This window comes from Balaenoptera acutorostrata, chromosome X (assembly GCF_949987535.1).
Source record: "Balaenoptera acutorostrata chromosome X, mBalAcu1.1, whole genome shotgun sequence".
In the NCBI taxonomy this organism is placed as follows: domain Eukaryota; kingdom Metazoa; phylum Chordata; class Mammalia; order Artiodactyla; family Balaenopteridae; genus Balaenoptera; species Balaenoptera acutorostrata.
Genome location: NC_080085.1, coordinates 64,222,766 through 64,240,815, shown reverse-complemented (window position 1 = coordinate 64,240,815; position 18,050 = coordinate 64,222,766). Strand labels below are relative to the sequence as shown.

Below are 18,050 nucleotides of genomic sequence, written 5' to 3'. Positions count from 1 at the left end.
ATGAATTTGCCTATTCTAGGTGTGTCATAAAAGTGAAAGGATACAATATTATATTTTCATCTGTATCTGGCTTATTTCACTAAGCATAATGTTTTCAAGTTCACCCATGGTATATCATATATCAAAATGTAATTCCTTTTTATGACAGGATGATATTCCATTGTATGAATATACTACATATAGTTTATCCATTCACCTGTTGATTGACACTTCGGTTGTTTCCACCTTTTGGTTATTGTGAATAATGCTGCTATGAAACTTGTTACAAATATCTGAGTTCCTGTTTTCAGTTCTTTTGGATATAAACCTACGAGTGGAATTGCTGTGTCATTTGGTAGTTCTATATTGAACCTTTTGAAAAATTGCCACTGTTTTTCATAGCAATTACACCTTTTTACATTCCCACCAGAATGCACAAGGATTCCAAATTCTCCATATTCTTGACAACACTTGTTTTCTTTTTTTTTTAAATTATAGACATCCTTTGTAGGTGTGAAATGGTATCTCGTTGTGGCTTTTATTTATATTTCCCTGATGACTAATCATGTTCAACATCTTTTCATGAACTTATCAGCAGGTTGTATATCTTCTTTGGAGAAATGTGTACTTAAGACCTTTACCCAATTTTGGGTGGGTTTGTTTGTCTTTCTATTGTTGAGTTTTAAATGTTTTTAAGTATCCTGGGTATTAATCTCTTATCAGATTTATGGTTTGAAAATATTCTATAGCATTCTTCAGATTGTCTTTCTGCTTTCTTCATAGGATCATTTGATGCATAAAATTTCTTAATTTTCATGAAGCCCCATTATTTTTTCATTTATCTCTTGTGCATTTGGTGTCATATTCATGAAATCATTGCCACATCCAATGTCATTAGGATTTTCTGCAGTGTTTTCTTCTAAGAGTTTTAAAGTTTTGTAATATAAATGTAGATCTTTGATCCATTTTGAGTTAATTTATGTATATGGTATGAGGGTCGAGTTTCATTCTTTTACATGTGAATATCCATGCAGTTTTCCAAGCACCAATTATGAAAAAACTGTCCTTTCCCTACTAAATGGTCTTGGCACATTTGTCAAAAACAAATCGATTATATATGTGAGGGTTTATTTCTGGCCTTTATATGCTATTCCATCTATCTCTATGTCTGTCCTTAACACCAGTACCATCCTGTTTTACCTACTGTAGCTTTGTAGTAAGTTTTGAAGTTTGGAATTGCAAGTCCTCCAAATTTATTCATCTCTTTCAAGATTGTTTTGGCTAACATGGACTCGAGATTCCATATGAATCTTAGGATGGGATTTTTGATTTCTACCCAAAAAGTCATTAAAATTCTGATGATTGCATTGAATCTGTAGATCATTTTGAGTAGCATTCTCATCTTAACAGTATTAAGTTTTCCAATCCATAAACACAGGATGTCTTTGCATTTATTTAGTTCTTCTTTAATTTCTCTCGGCAAAATGTTTTATAATTTTTGGTGTACTAGCCTTTTGCCTAAATTTATTACTGAGAATTTAATTCATAAATTAATTAAGTTTTTACAGGTCCCACTCAGGAAAGAATGCATCAAACACATTCACATTTCCATTCTTTTTTTTAAGCAAATGACAAAGACCCAGCTTACCAGCTTTACTTTTTTAAATCTAAGCTTATCATTACATGTTTAAACAATTGTCAAAATGTACTAAGTTGCCAGCATTCATGCACAAGTAGAAAACATCCTCAATTTATATTAAATCAAAAGTGTGTTACTATTAATGCATTAATGTCTTTCACTACTAAATACTGAAAAAAATTGAATTTGTGTATGTGTGTGTGTGTGTGTGTGTGTGTGTGTAAGATTCATCCTGGCAATACTGACTTTACAGCAGACTGACACTACTTGGCTCATGTTTCAAACACAATGTAAAAGAAGGTCTGTGCTGGTGTTAGTGTACAAAAGAATCAAAGCCACCTTAGATTACATTTAATAAAAAAGCAATGTGCATATACAGATTTACAACAATTTTAAAGACCAAAAAATATGGAACTGTTATGTGGTCCCAACAATAAACTCGAAAGCATATGACAAATAGGGGCTCCAGTGAACTGTTTATAAATACTTTATATTAGGTACAGTTATACTAAAAGTTGAATTCATTTTAAATCTTCAACAAATGTTCCTATATTTATAGTTTAACATTTCAGTTAAATGCATGCAATTACTCCTTATCCAAGCATAGCTGCTGCTCCTTACATTTTATTATTAAGGACTTTAACTGGCCATCTTTTTCAACTTCTAATCTTTCTTCAACATTCTTGACAATTCTCTTTGTAGTGATTTTTCTGCCATTAATTAATTTAGTAGAAGTTGACATAGATTTGAAATTGCCCATCCCACTACCACCAAATGACATGGAAGAGAATGAAGTGAGGCCCCCATGACGTAGTGAACTGAACAATGTAAATTTTGTGTCAAAAGAAGAAAATCCACCTCCAAAAGATGGAAATCCACTTAAGGCAGAGAAAAGTGACCCTGTGCCCCAGCTTTTGTTTCCATGGGGCCCCTGCAATTACCAAATATGTTCTCAAGTGGGTCTTCAAAGAGGTCAAATAAAAAAAGTCTCTTCCACCAAAATATTTCCTGAAGACAACATCTGGATTAAGGAATCTGAAGCCAAACTCAAATGGCCTGTCAAAATGACTTCCACCTCCATCATTTAATTGTTTTTGGCATATCTGTCATAGATGTCCCATTTTTTAATATGTGATAACACCTCATATACCTTGGCTATTTGAATTTTCTCTCCTCTTTTTCTTCTCAAGATTTTTATCTGGTTGCTATGCTGATGCCAGTTTCCAATAAGCCTTTTTAATATCCTTGGCTGAAGCATGTCTCTGCATGCATAGAACTTCATAGTAATCCATCATGTTTTAGCAAGCTGTTGGAAGGAGTCCAAGGACGTGGAAGCAGGTGGATAGAAGCAGCAGCAATGGGGTGATGGCCTGGGTCTCCTGTTGGCTCTGGCATGGCTGTGCTGGTCATGGAGGTGCAGATGGCAGCTCCCCAAGGTTCCCTTTCTCTCCTTGGATTTAAGTTTTTAGATATTATAAATGGAATTCCATTCTTAATTTCATTTTTGGATTGTTGCTGGTGTACAGAAATACATCTGATTTTTGTTTTCATTTGTACCCTGCAGTTATGAAGAACTTGCTTTTTAGTTCTACTAGCTTTCTTGTGGATTCTTTTGGATTTTCTAAAGATTAGATCATATAATCTGTGAATAGAGGTAGCTTTACCCCTTCATTTCCAGTGCTGATGCCCCCTTTTTTCTTGTATAATAGCTATTGCTAGTACTTCCAGTAAGACATGAATGGCAAATGATGAAAGTGGGTATCTTTGTCTTGTTAGTGATCTTAGGGGTAAAATTTGCAGTCTTTCATCAATGAGTATGATGTTAACTGTGGGTTTTTCATAAATGTCCTGTATCATGTTGAGGAATTTTCCCTATATTCCCAGTTTTCAGAGTCTTTATCAAGAAAGGATGTTGGATTTTGTCAAATGCCTTTCCTGAATAAATTGAGATGATCGTGAGGGTTTTTTTCCCTTTGCTCTATTCACATCATGTATTACATTGATTGATTTTCTTATGTTGAACCACCCTTGCATTCCTGGAATAAATTTGACTTGGTCATGATGAGTAATCCATTTAATATGCAACTGGATTTGGTTTTCTAATATTTTGTTGAGGACTTTTGCATCTATATTAATAAGGGATATTGATCTATAATTTTCTTCCTTGTTATGTCTTTATTTGGCTTTGTATCAGAGTAATGCTGTTCTCATAGAATGAGTTAGGAAATACTTTAATTTCTTGAAAGAGTACTAAAAGTATTGCTTTTATTTCTTCTTTAAATGTTTGGTGGAAATCACCAAAATTAATTCAGGATTTAATTTTGTTGTCAGGTGTTATGTTAGTGATTCATTCTCTTTACTTGTTAGGTCTGTTGAGATTTTCTATTTCTTCTTGAATCAGTTTAGGTGAATTGTGTATTTCAAGGAATTTATCCATTTCTTCTAAGTTATCTAATTTGCTGTACAATTATTCATACTATTTTCTTACAATTCATTTAATTTTGTTAAGGTCAGTTGTCGTGTCACCACTTACATTTCTCATCTTAGTTATTTGTATGTACTCTCTCTCCCTGTTTTTTCTTAGTCTTACTAAACGTTTGGTGATTTTGTTTATCTTTCCAAGGAACCGTCTTCTGATTTAATTAATTTTCTCTATTGTTTGCTTAGTCTCTATTTTATCACCACTTTGATCTTTATTATTTCCTTCTTTCTGTTACCTTTGGGATAGTTTCCTCTTCTTTTTCTGGTTCTTTCAGGTGTGAAGTTAGGTTACTGATCTGAGACCTTTATTCTTTTTTGATTTACATAATTACAGATATACATTTTCCTCTAACAACTGTTTTCACTGCATAGCATAATTTTAATGTGTTTTTATTTGCACTTGTCTCTAAGTATTTTCTAATTTCCATTACAATTTCTTATTTGACAAATTGGCTGTTTGAGTGTGTTGTTTAATTTTAATATATTTGTGATTTTATTAGTTCCTTCTGTTGTTGATATCTAACTTCATCCTGTTGTGGTCAGTGAAGATACTTTGTATGATAACCATCTTTTTACATCTATTGAGACTTGTTTTGTAGCTTAAAATATACTCTGTCCTGGAGAAAGTTCCATGTGCATGTGAGAGAATGTGTAATCTGCTGTTGTTGTGTAGAATGTACTTTATATATGTCTGTTAGGTGTATTTGGTTCAGAGTTGTTCAAGTCCTCTAATTCCTTACTTATTTTCTGTTTGGTTGCTATTTCCATTATAGAAAGAGAAGTATTGAAGCCTCTCACTCTAACAAAGAACTATCTATTTCTTCCTTCAATTCTGTCCAGTTTCCTTCATACATTTTGAGGATCTGTTATTAGGTTTGAAAATGTTGACAATTGTTATGTCTTCTTGTTGAATTGAATATTTTATTAATATATAATTCCTTCCTTTGTCTACTATAAACTTCTTGATTTAAAATCTACTTTATTTCATATTAGTATAGACACCCCTGATCTCTTTCAGTTACTATCTGCATGGAGTCTTTTTCACTGTCAGTATATTTGTGTGTTAGATCTAACATGAGTCTCTTTTAGATACAATAGAGTTTGATCATGGTTTATCTATTCTGCCAAGCTATGTCTTTTGATTAAAGATTTTATTCCTTTTATATTCAAAGTAGTTATTAATCAGGAGGTACTTCTTCTGCCATTTTGCTATTTGTTTACTATATGCCTTATGGCATTTTTGTAACTCATTTCCTACCATTACTGACATCTTTTGTGTTCGGATGATTTTTTTTCTAGTGAAACATTTTGATTCCCTTCTCATTACTTTTAGTGTGTACTCTATACATAGGTACTTTGTGGTTACAATGATCATTACATTTAGCACCTTAAAGTTATAACAGTCTAATCAGAGTGTATACCACCCTTGAATGTAATTTGCTGCAGCCACTATGGAAAACAGTATGGAGGTTCCTCAGAAAACTAAAAATAGAATTACCATATGATCCAACAATCCCACTCCTGGGCATATAACTGGATAAAACTATAATTCAAAAAGATACATGCACCCCAATGTTCACAGCAGCACTATTAACAATAGCCAAAATATGGAAACAATCTAAATGTCTATTGACAGAAAATGGATAAAGAAGATGTGGTACATATAAACAATGGAATACTACTCAGCCATAAAAAAGATCAAAATAATGCCATTTGCAGCAACCTGGATGCAAACAGAGATGATCATACTAAGTGAAGCAAGTCAGAAATAGAAAAATACCATATGATATCACTTATATGTGGAATCTAAAATACAGCACAAATGAACCTATCTACAAAACAGAAACACACTCACAGACATAGAGATCAGACTTGTGGTTGCCAAGGGGGATGGGGGGAGGGAGAGGAATGGACTGGAAATTTGGGGTTGGTAGATGCAAACTATTACATTTAGAATGGATAAACAAAAAGGTCTTACTGTATAGCAAGGGGTACTATATCCAATGTCCTGCGATAAAACAAAATGGAAAAAATATTTTAAAAAAGAATGTCTATATGTGTATAACTGAGTCACTTTGCTGTACAGCAGAGATTGGCACAACATTGTAAATCAACTACACTTCAATTAAAAAACAAAAAGAATGTATACCACCTTAACTTCAATATCATACAAAACCTCTGCTCCAGTAGAGCTGTCCTTCCCTCCTTCTATCATTGATGACATAGACTACGTATGTATAAATTATGTGCCTAATAAATAGAATGATAATTTTAATCCATTTATCTTTTCAATCATGTAGAAAATAAAAATTGGCATTACACAATTTCCCATGTATTTATCTTTATTAGATATTTATTTCACTAATAATTACTGATGTTGAACATTTTTTCACGTGCCTGTTGGCCATCTGTATGTCTTCTTTGGAAAATGTCTATTCATTTCCTCTGCCCCCCCTTTTTAATCAGGTTGTTTGCTTTTGTTTTTGAGTTCTATGAATTCTTTATATATTTTGGATATTAACCCCTTATTGGATATATGATATGCAAATATCTTCTCCCATTCAGCAGGTTCTCTTTTTGTTTTGTTGATGATTTCCTTTGATAGGCAGAAACTATTTAGCTTAATGTAGTCTCATTTGTTTATTTTTGTTTTGGTCCCCATGCCTGAGGAGACATATCCAGAAAGATAATGCTGAGACTGATTTCAAAGAGCATACTGCCTATGTTTTATTCTAGTTTTATGGTTCCAGTTCTTACATTCAAAGCTTACATACAATCCATTTTCAGTTGATTTTTGTTTATGGTGAAACAAGGTGATCTAGTTTCATTTTTCTTTTTGCTTTGCATGTGACTGTCAAGTTTCCCCAACATCATTTACTGAAAAGAGTATTGTTTCTCCACTGTATGTTCTTTGCTACTTTATCATAAATTAATTGTCCACATATGTCCGGGTTTCTGCCAATACCATGCTGTTTTGATTACTATACCTTTGTAATACACTTTGAAACTAGAGAGTGTTACACCTCCAGATTTGATCTTTTTTCTCAGGGTTGCTTTGAATATTTGGGGTATTTTGTGGTTCCACATAAACTTTAGAATTTTTTGTTCTATTTCTGTGAAAAATGTCCTTAAGATTCAGACAGGAATTGCACTGAAAGTATAGATTCTTTTAAATAATATGGACAGTTAAACAATGTGAATTCTTCCAATCAATGAGCAGGAAATATCTTTCCATTTATTTGTGTCTTCTTCAACTTCTTTCAACAATATCTTCTACTCTTCAGAGTACAGGTATTTCACCTCATTAAATTTGTTCCTGGGTGTATTATTCTTTTTGATACAACTGTAAATGGGATAGTTTTCTTCACTTCTCTTTCTGATAGCTCATTATTATTGTATAGAAATTCAACAGATTTCTGTGTATTAATTTTCTATTCTGCAACTTTACTGAATCCATCTCTTATTTATAATAGTTTTTTGGTGAAGTCTTTAGGGCTTGATGATCTGTCCTTTGATGAAATTGGGGTGCTAAAGTTCCCTGCCATTATTGTATTGTCAATTTTTCCCCTTATATCTGTATTTGCTTTATATACTTAGGTGCTCCTACATTGGATTCATAAATGTTAAAAAGTAAAATATACACTTTTTGTGTTGATCCCTTTATCATAATATAATGCCCTTCTTTGTCTTTTGTTAGACTTTGCTTTAAAGATTTTTTCTGATATTATTGCTACCACCCCTTTCTTATCATTTCCATCTGCATAAAATATCTTTTTTCCATCCCTTCATTTTCAGTATGCATGTGTCTTTAGTTCTGAAGTGAGTCTCTTGTAAGCATCATATAGATAGGTCTTTTTTTTTATCCAGCCACCCTATGTCTTTTGATTGAAGCATTTAGTCCACTGACATTTAAAGTAATTATTGATAGGTATGTACTTATACCTGTTTTCTGATTATTTTTGTCAGTTTTCCCTGTTCTTTTCTTCTTCTTTTAGTTTCTCCCCATTTAGTTTGATGATTTCCTTTAGTAGTATGCTTGTGTTCATTTTTCTCATTGACAGTAACACAATAAAAGGAGGGGACTTTAACACCCCCCTCACATAAATGGATAGATAATCCAGACAAAAAATAAACAATAAAATACTGGCCTTAAATGACACATTAGACCAGTTGTACTTAATTGATATACATATATATATATAAAGCATTCTATCCGAAAGCAGCAGAATACACATTCTTTTCAAGTGTGCATGGAACATTCTCCAGGATAGATCACTTGCTAGGCCACAAAACAAGCTGCAGTAAATTTAAGAAAATTGGAATCATATCAAGTGTCTTTTCCGACCACAATGCTATGAGACTAGACATGAACTACAAGAAAAAAACTGCAAAAAACATAAACATGTGAAGGCTAAACTATATGGACTAAACAACCAATGGATCACTGAAGAAGTCAAAATGGAAATTTAAAAAACTACCTACAGACAAATGAAAATGAAAACACAACAGTCCAAAACCTATGGGACGCAGCAAAAGCAGTTCTAAGAGAGAAGTTTATAGTGACACAAGCTTACCTCAGGAAACAAGAAAAATATCAAACAACATAACCTTATACCTAAAGGAACTAGAGAAAGAAAAACAAATAAAACCCAAAATTAGAAGTAAAGAAATCGGGACTTCCCTGGTGGAGCAATGGTTGGGAATCTGCCTGCCAATGCAGGGGACATGGGTTCAATCCCTGGTCGGGGAAGATCCCACATGCCATGCAGCAACTAAGCCCATGTGCCACAACTACTGAGTCTGAACTCTAGAGCCCATAAGCCACAACTACTGAGCCCGCATGCCACAACTACTGTAGCCCACGTGCCTAGAGCCCAAGCTCCGCAACAAGAGAAGACACTGCAATGAGAAGCCTGCACACCACAATGAAGAGTAGCCTGCACTCACTGCACCTAGAGAAAGCCCACATGCAGCAACAAAGAGCCAATGCAGCCAAAAATTAATTAATTAAAAAAAAAGAAGTATGGGGTATCACCTCACACCAGTCAGAGTGGCCATCATTAATAAATCTACAAACAATAAATGCTGGAGACAGTGTGGAGAAAAGGGAACCCTCTTGTACTGTTGGTAGGAATGTAAGTTGATACAGCCACTATGGAGAACAGTATGGAGGTTCCTTAAAAAAATAAAAATAGAACTACCATATGACCCAGCAATCCCACTACTGGGCATATACCCTGAGAAAACCATAATTCAAAAAGAGCCATGTACCACAATATTCATTGCAGCTCTATTTACAATAGCCAGGACATGGAAGCAACCTAAGTGTCCATTTACAGATGAATGGATAAAGAAGATGTGGCACATATATATAATGGAATATTACTCGGCCAGAAAAAGAAACGAAATTGAGTTATTTGTAGTGAGGTGGATGGACCTAGAGTCTGTCATACAGAGTGAAGTAAGTCAGAAAGAGAAAAACAAATATCATATGCTAACACATATATATGGAGTCTAAAAACAAACCAAAAAAAAGGTTATGAAGAACCTAGGAGCAGGACAGGAATAAAGACACAGATGAAGACAATGGACTTGAGGACATGCAGAGGGGGAAGGGTAAGCTGGGACGAAGTGAGAGAGTGGCATGGACTAATATATACTACCAAATGTAAAATAGATAGCTAGTGAGAAGCAGCTGCATAGCACAGGGAGATCAGCTTGGTGCTTTGTGACCACCTAGAGGGGTGGGATGGGGGGTTGGGAGGGAGACGCAAGAGGGAGGAGATATGGGGATATATGTATATGTATAGCTGACTCACTTTGTTATAAAGCAGAAACTAACATAACATTGTAAAGCAATTATACTCCAGTAAAGATGTTTAAAAAAAAGAAGTAAAGAAACCATAAAGATCTGAGTAGAAATAAATGAAATAGAGACTAAAAAAAAAATAGAAAAGATCAATGAAACTAAAAGCTGTTTTTTTTTTAAGATAAACAAAATTGATAAACCTTTAGCCAGACTCATCAAGAAAAAAAGGGAGAGGGCCCAAATCAATAAAATAAGAAATGAAAAAGGAGAAGTTACAACCGACACCACAGAAACACCAAGGATCATAAGAGACTACTACAAACAACTATATGCCAATAAAATGAACAACCAAGAAGAAATGGACAAATTCTTAGAAATGTACAATCTTCCAAGACTGAACCAGTAAGAAATACAAAATATGAACAGACCAATTACCAGTAATGAAACTGAATCAGTAATTTAAAAACTCACAACAAACAAAAGTCCAGGATCAGATGGCTGCACAGGTGAATTCTACCAAACAGTTAAAGAAGAGTTAACACCTACACTTCTTAAACTGTTCCAAAAAACTGCAGATGAAGGAACACTTCAAAACTCATTCTATGAAGCCAGCATCACCCTGATACCAAAACCAGACAAAGGTATCACAAGAAAAAGAAAATTACAAATATAACTGACAGACATAGATGTAAAAATCCTCAACAAAATATCAGCAAACCGAATCCAACAATACATTACAAGGATCACACACCATGACCAAGTGGGATTTATCCCAGGGATGCAATGATTTTTCAACATCCACAAATCAATCAATGTGATACATGACATTAACAAATTGAAGAATAAAAACCATATGATTATATCAATTGATGCAAAAAAAAAACTTTTGACAAAATTCAACATCCATTTAGGATAAAAACTATCCAGAATGTGGGCATACAAGGAACATACCTCAACATAATAAAGGCCATATATGACAAACCCACAGCAGACATCATACTCAACAGTGAAAAGTTGAAAGCATTTCCTCTAAGATTGGGAACAAGACAAGGACGCCCACTCTCACCACTTTTATTCAGCATAGTATCAGGAGTCCTAGTCATAGCAATCAGACAAGAAAAAGAAATAAAAGGAATTCAAGTTACTCTACTTTTCAAGTTTAAATATTCTATTTAGTTACTCTTTATAATTTCTATCTTTTTATTGATATTCTCACTTTGGTGAGACATTTTCTCATACTTTTCTTTAGTTTGTTAGATAATAGTTTCCTTTAGCTCTTTGAACACTTCAAAACTCATTCTATTAAACTCATTTAAAACAACCAAATTAAAGTCTTTGTCTAGAAATACATCATTTGTGCTCCCTCAAGCATGTTTGTATTGATTTTTCTCCTGTTAATGTGCCATATTTTTTTAAAATAAATTTATTTATTTATCTTTGGCTGCATTGGGTCTTCATTGCTGCATGCGGGCTTTCTCCAGTTGTGGCGAGCAGGGGCTATTCTTCATTGCGGTGTGTGGGCTTCTCATGGAGGTGGCTTCTCTTTGTTGTGGAGCATGGGCTGTAGGTGTGCAGGCTTCAGTAGTTGTGGCACGCAGGCTCAGTAGTTGTAGCTTGCAGGCTCTGAAGCACAGGCTCAGTAGTTGTGGTGCATGGGCTTAGTTGCTGCATGGCATGTGGGATCTTCCTGGACTAGGGCTCAAACCCATGTCCCCTGCATTGGCAGGCAGATTCTTAACCACTGTGCCACCAGGGAAGTCCCATATTTTCTTTTATTAAAATGTCTTTTAGATTTTTCTTGAAAAGTGGACATTTTGAATATTATAATATGGCAGCTATAGAAATTAGATTCTCACCTCTCCCCAGGATTTTTTATTAATGCTGCCTATTGATCTTTTAGTGACTTTTTTTTTTGCTGTAAGAAAAAAAATCCTCAAATTCATTTTAAATGGTAGCCTTTTAATACAAGCATTCTTTTTTTCTTAAATTTTATTGAAGTATAGTTAATTTACAATGTTGTGTTAATTTCTGCTGTACAGCAAAGTGACTCAGTTATACATATATGTTCTTTTTCATATTCTTTTCCATTATGGCTTATCACAATATATTGAATATAGTTCCCTGTGCTATACAGTAGGACCTTGTTGTTTATCCATCCTATACATAATAGTTTACATCTGCTAATCCCAAATTCTCAATACTTCCCTCCCCTACTCCCCTCCTCATTGGCAAACACAAGTCTGTTCTCTATGTCTGTGAGTCTGTTTCTGTTTCATAGATATGTTCATTTGTGTCATATTTTAGATTCTACATATAAGTGATATCATATGGTATTTGTCTTTCTCTTCCTAAATTACTTCACTTAGTTAATTTAAGCTTTCTTAATAATTTGTTTCTTCTTACTAAATCACATGCAAGTGAATATGTTTTTAGATCACTGTCCTTAAGCTGTTTTCTGCATTATTGTTGTATTTTCCCCAGTTCCTCTCAACAGTCATTTGAATCTATCTACTTGTGGTTCTTTTACTTTGGAGATATTAACATGCATGGGTCTTTACTGAAGGAGTCTGTCCTTGCATTTTAGTCTACTTGTATTTTTCTCAACCCTCTATAATATTTTAATGGGTTTGTTAATATTCATTCTCCTTTTTTATAGCTTAATAAAGATGCTACAGAAACCAAACCAAGTATAAGACCAGGTCCACAGAGCTCAGCAGTGCAGATGGATGTCAAAGATGAAGAGACTTGCTGGAATGTGATTAAACCCTTCTTCAGGAATGACTCAAAGCTGAGATGCTTAGAGAAAGGAGAAGATAAAACACCACTCTGTATAGCAACATGACTGTTTTACTTCAGCTACCACAATCTTTCAATGAGTTTACAAACCACATTACTAATGTATGTGGTAAGCTGTTACTTATAACAAATCTGCTATTAATCTGCAAACTTTTTAACTGAAGCTGGAATGGAAAAAACATTAGAATGACCAAGTTACTCAATTACCTAACTAAGCTATAACCTGCATACCACTTAAATAAATAATGAGATGCTTTTTAAATTTACACCAAGCATGCTATTCTTTCCCATCAATTAAAACTATCATCCCACAGTTTGTTGAGTTTAAAATAATAATATAAATAACCACTAAAAATATACTAGCAAAACTGAATAAGGGCATGAATGTGTGTGTGAAAGGGAAAAGAGACAGAGTAGTTATTTGCATAGTTGCATAATTATTTCAATATTCTTTTCATTTTACACATTTCTTTTTATAGAGGTCTCATTATTACATAAATACAGTTGACTCTTGAACAATGTGGGGGTTAGGGGCACCAAACCCTCATTCAGTCAAATACCTACAAATAACTTTTGACTCCCTAAAAACTTTACTAATAGCCAACTGTTGACCAGAAGTCTTACTGATTACATAAACAGTCAATTAACACATATTTGTATGCTATATGTATTATATACTACATCCTTACCATAAATTAAGCTAGAGAAAAGAAAATGTTATTAAGAAAATCATAAGGAAGAGAAAATACATTTACAGTACTGTAATAAATTAATTGATACCATAAGTTTACATCATCTGTTTACAAGATGAATCATCTGTGAGTACCTACAACAGTCTTATATGATACAAAACACTGTAGATGGTATACATATTATTAACACTAGACATCAAAAATGAAACAATGTGAATAAAGAAATTAATATTTATTTACAGGTATAATGATTCACGCATTGATAACAAAGATTGCTTTATGGTAGCCTAGTGTAATCAATATGATAGCCTATACACTAATGAATGAAATGTTATAAAAATTTTGTGGTATACAATATTACAGTCACATTCATAATACTGTATTGGAAATGTTATTACACTTTTAAAAGACCACTTACCTGTGATGATAAGGCTGATGCACAGTTTCTCCAATAACAAGAGGCATACTGTAATGTAATTCTTTGAAAGTAAAGTTATAAAACAGTAAGAAAACTAACCCACTATTAATTTTATATTAAATGTCATTCACATTATGCCTATGTAAGGATAGGTTACCCAGCTCAATACAAGTCTTGTATGGGATGTTATATACAATGAATACTTAGGGGATGATGATGACGATGGTGACAAAAAAGGTCTCATAGAGTTTTTGCTGTAAGTTTATTAGATTTTCACATGAAGACACTCACAGACATACACAATAGATAAGTTTTTAAACTGTAGGGCATGATGATTATTTGCTATCATTAAGTGGAAGTGGATCATCATAAATTCTTCATCTTCATCATCTTCATATTGACTAGACTGAGGAGGATGAGGAGGGTTTGGTCTTGCAGTCTCAGGGATGGCAGAGGCAGAAGGGGAGGCAGGAGAGGCAGGCAAACTCGGTGCAACTTTACAGAAATACATCATAATTTCTGTCTGACTTTTTTGCCTTTTCATTTCTCTAAAACTGTTTCTATATGGTACCAATCCTCCTTCCAAGATTTGCTTTAGTTTCAGCACCTGTATCATATAAGGGTCCCTGTCATAAAAGAAGTCAAAAGCAGTCTTGAATAACTGGAACACTGCTAGATTGTCTAATGTCAATTTGTTTTCTGGTGCTGCTTCTAAGTCTTCTTACTTGTCGTCTGGCACTGGTTCAGAAGCACTCATCTCCATCAAGTTATCATCTGTTAATTCCTCTGGTGTGGTGTCTGTTAGCTCTTGAATTTCTCCATAGATCTATATCTTGAATCACTCACCACCACCCCCCCTTCTTTTTGGCCATATCCACAATCTATTTCATGATTTCTTTGATGGCTCTGTCATAAATCCTGTGAAGTCATGCACAACATCTGGACAGTTTTTTTCCAGCAGGAATTTATTGTTTTGGGCTTGATGCCTTTCATGGCTTTTTCTATAACAACGATGGCATCTTCAATGGTGTACTCCTTCCAGACTTTCATGATGTTCTATCATGGTTCTCTTCTATAGCGTTGACAATCTTTCCCATACAGTACTTGTGTCATGAGCCTTAAAGGTCCTTATGACCCTCTGACCCAGAGGCTGAATTAGAGACGTGTATTTGGGGCATAAACCACTTTGACGCCCTCAGTATTGAACTCATGGGGTTCTGGATGGCCAGGGGCATTGTCCAATATCAGAAGAACCTCAGAAGGCCATCCCTTACTGGCAAAGTATTTCCTGACTTCAGGGACAAAGCATTAATGGAACCAATCCAGAAAAAAGGGTTGTCGTCCAGTCCTTCTTGTTGTACAACCAAAAGACTGGCAGCTCGTGTTTATCTTTTCCCTTCAAGGCTCGAGGGTTAGCTGCTCTATAGGTAAAGGCAGTCCTGTTCATAAACCTGACTCCATTTGCACAAAACAGTAGAGTTATCCTACCCCTTCCTGCCTTAAATTCTGATGCTTGCTTCTCTTCCTTACTAATAAAAGTCCTTTGTGGCATTTCCCCTCCAGAATAGGGCACTTTTGTCTGCGTTAAAAACCTGTTCAAGAAGATATCCTTTCAGCAGGACAGTGGCCATGGACGTTGGAATCCGCTAAAGAGTGTGTAACAACTCACCTGCCAAATTAACTAGCCCTGAAAATGGATGGTGCTGGAGAGTCGGGCCCATACCTGACTGTCGCACAGATGGCCAACAAACACATGAAAAGAAGCTCAACATCACTAAGTACTAGAGAGATGTAAATCAAAACTACAATGAAGTATCACCTCACACCAGTCAGAACGGCCATCATCAAAAAAATCTACAAACAATAAATGCTGGAGAGGATGCAGAGAAAAGGGAACCCTCCTCCTCTGTTGGTGGGAATGTACATTGGTACAGCCACTATGGAGAACAGTATGGAGGTTCCTAAAAAACTAAAAATAGAACTACCATATGACACAGCAATCCCACTACTGGGTATATACCCAGAGAAAACCATAATTTGAAATGATGCATGCACCCCGATGTTCATTGCAGCACTATTTACAATAGCCAGGACATGGAAGCAACCTAAACATCCATCAACCGAGGAATGGATAAAGAAGATGTGGTACATATATACAATGTAATATTACTCAGCCATAAAAAGGAACGAAATTGGGTCATTTGCAGAGATGTGGATGGACCTAGAGACTGTCATACAGAATGAAGTAAGTCAGAAAGAGAAAAACAAATATCATATAATATGACTTATATGTGGAATCTAGAAAATGGTACAGATGAACTTATTTGCAAAGCAGAAATAGAGACACAGATGTAAAGAACTTATGGATACCAAGGGGGGAACGGGGGTGGGATGAATTGGGAGATTGGGACTGACATATATACACTACTATGTATAAAATAGATAACTAATGAGAACCTACTGTATAGCACAGGGAACTCTACTCAGGGCTGTGTGGTGACCTAAGTGGGAATGAAATCTAAAAAAGAGGGGATATATGTATACGTATAACTGATTCACTTTGCTGTACAGCAGGAACTAACACAACATTGTAAAGCAACTATACTCCAATAAAAATTAACTAAAAATAAATAAAATACATATTTTTTAAAAAGATATCCTTTCTCCTCAGTGATTTTCTTAATGGTATCTGGGAACTTGTCTGCTGCCTCTTCATTAGCAGAAGTTGGTTCTCTTGTTATCTTGACATTTTTAAAGCCAAACCTCTTTCTAAAATGATCAAACCATCCTTTGCTGGCATTAAATTCTCCAGCTTTACATCCTTCACCTTCCTTTTGCTTTGCCATATAGTGACTTTGCTTTATTTTGAATCATATTAGAGTCTATAGGCATGACTTTTTTATACCAATCCTGCACCCACATAGAAGCTGCATTTTCAATAGGAGATAAAAAGTTATTTCACAAAAAGTGCAAGGTTTTTAGGTCTGTTGCTAGCCACAGCAAGGATTTTATGAATTTCCTTTTCTTTTCTGTTTTTACAATGGTCCTTATACTGGATTTATCTTGAAATGGCAGGTGCATGTCAAGCAATTCAACTTTTTCTTGTAATGTCACGACTTTTCTCTGCTTCCTGGGACCACTTCCAGCATCACTAGTGGCACTTCGAATGGGTCCCATGATGTTATACAAGGTTTACTGTATTGCACTAAACATGAAAAATACACAAAAACAAGGAGAAATCACTTTTTACTGTTATGAAATTTACTGGGGACAAACCACTCACACAAAGATGATTAACATCACACAGTGTTTCAAGCAGATCCTCCCAACACTTGCTCTCACCACAATAGCAATAGGAGGTGGCTACAAAATACAAGTGATGGTACACGACTCAGGAGGACTATATCACAAAAGGCATTGGAGGCTTTTTCCTTGCTCTCTCTTGGATTATTCACTCTGGGAAAAGCCAACTGCTATATGCTGAGGCCTGCATAGAAGGAATGAAATATTCCTACCAAAAGCAATGTGACTGAGCAATCTTATAAGTGAATCCCACAACCCAGTCAAACCTTCAGATGGTTCCAGTCTCAACAGACTCCCTGGCTCCAATATTCTGAGAAATGCCATGCCAGAACTATTAGCTAATCTATACCTGAATTTCTAACCCTTACAAACTGTGAGGTAATTAAGGTTTGTAGTTTTTTTTTTCTTTTTAAGGAATTCCTTTATTTTTATTATTTATTTATTTACTTATTATTTATTTTTGGCTGTGTTGGGTCTTCGTTTCCATACAAGGGCTTTCTTTAGTTGCGGCAAGCGGGGGCCACTCTTCATCGCAGTGCATGGGCCTCTCACTATCGCGGCCTCTCTTGTTGTGGAGCACAAGCTCCAGACGCGCAGGCTCAGTAGTTGTGGCTCACGGGCCTAGTTGCTCCGCGGCATGTGGGATCTTCCCAGACCAGGGCTCGAACCCGTGTTCCCTGCATTGGCAAGCAGATTCTCAACCACTGCGCCACCAGGGAAGGCCGAATGTTTGTAGTTTTAAGCCTTCATATTTTGGGCCAATTTTTTACACAACAGTAGATAGCTCATAAACCTACTTGTAAAGAAAAAGTTTTAAAATTTTAGAAGCATTCCTGAAAAATATACTAGATAATAATCCTTTCCAAAGCTAATCAAAAATGATATTTGTAGAAGAACAGGTTAAAGACTACTCGAATAGATTCTAGACATAGA

General features: G+C 35.0%; 1 long non-coding RNA gene and 1 pseudogene across 3 annotated transcripts in view; both read right to left on the bottom strand.

Moving 5' to 3' along the window:
- Window positions 1-18,050, bottom strand: part of LOC103008863 (uncharacterized) — a 162,574-nt gene that overhangs the window by 23,703 nt on the left and 120,821 nt on the right. The window contains exon 5 of one of the 3 annotated variants that reach the window (XR_009006640.1): window positions 11,665-17,019. The exons of the other annotated variants lie outside the window; for them this stretch is intronic. This is a non-coding gene — a long non-coding RNA (uncharacterized LOC103008863). Of the gene's footprint in view, window positions 1-11,664; window positions 17,020-18,050 lie in introns of those variants that run through there. 3 annotated transcript variants of the gene reach the window in all.
- On the bottom strand, window positions 1,875-5,952 carry LOC130706376 (dnaJ homolog subfamily B member 6-like; annotated as a pseudogene).